This window comes from Convolutriloba macropyga, unplaced genomic scaffold (genome assembly GCF_964194025.1).
Source record: "Convolutriloba macropyga unplaced genomic scaffold, txConMacr16.3 SCAFFOLD_5069, whole genome shotgun sequence".
Classification (NCBI taxonomy): Eukaryota; Metazoa; Xenacoelomorpha; order Acoela; family Convolutidae; genus Convolutriloba; species Convolutriloba macropyga.
This window is the reverse complement of record NW_027449672.1, coordinates 3,810-4,559: the sequence shown is the minus strand read 5'-3', so window position 1 is coordinate 4,559 and position 750 is coordinate 3,810. Positions and strand designations below refer to the sequence as shown.

The window sequence follows — 750 nt, the reverse complement described above, 5'->3', positions numbered from 1 at the left end:
TAAGCTCGAAGTGAGACACTGTTGGTGAAACTTCATCATGAGAACGTCACAAGCTGATCACGCTCTATGATATGACTAGTATTATGTTGCTTATAGTAGGCTAAGCGCAAGCCGAAACATCAACATGTGAAAGTCGTAGAATTTTGCGATCAAACTGTGGCTAGTACTTTGATGATGCTTGTAGCCAACCGAATTGGTTGAAAAGCCCAATAAGTAAGCTAACTTGGGAGAGCTTGTTGGAAACCAAATGCTACTAGATTGGTCCAAATACATCCTTCAACAGGGGATCACTTGGCTCGCTTTACGAAGAGGAGCACAGCTATATGTGTTAATTCGGTATGAATCGCAAGATTTGTTTACCGACCTCTCTAACGCAAAAGGCGGTCTCGGCTTCGGCTGTTGACTGCGTCCGATTCAGGGTTATATAACTCTCGATTGAACACATTGATGTTCTATTGTTGGTGCTTCCAATAAAATTGGAACACTTAAAGCAGAACCGATTCAAATAATAGCATTCTGATCAATGATTGCATTCCTTGATCAAGAACTGCTGGAGTCATTGTGATGGCGAATTTTCTTCATAAGAAAATTGCAAAGAGACGGAACTTAATGAGACTAGTATTATGTTGTTTCTAGTAAGCGGAAGCTGAAACAGCAACATGTGAAAATCAAGTTTTGTTCAATGATCTCGAGGCGATAAGTACTATGAAGCAACTAGTAGCCTAAGCATGACTCAGATTTGAGACAGTC

General features: G+C 40.5%; 1 pseudogene; it reads left to right on the top strand.

Annotated features, from left to right (window-relative positions):
- The first annotated feature begins 271 nt into the window (after positions 1-271).
- LOC142355230 (5.8S ribosomal RNA) lies at positions 272-423 on the top strand (annotated as a pseudogene).
- The last annotated feature ends 327 nt before the right edge of the window (positions 424-750 follow it).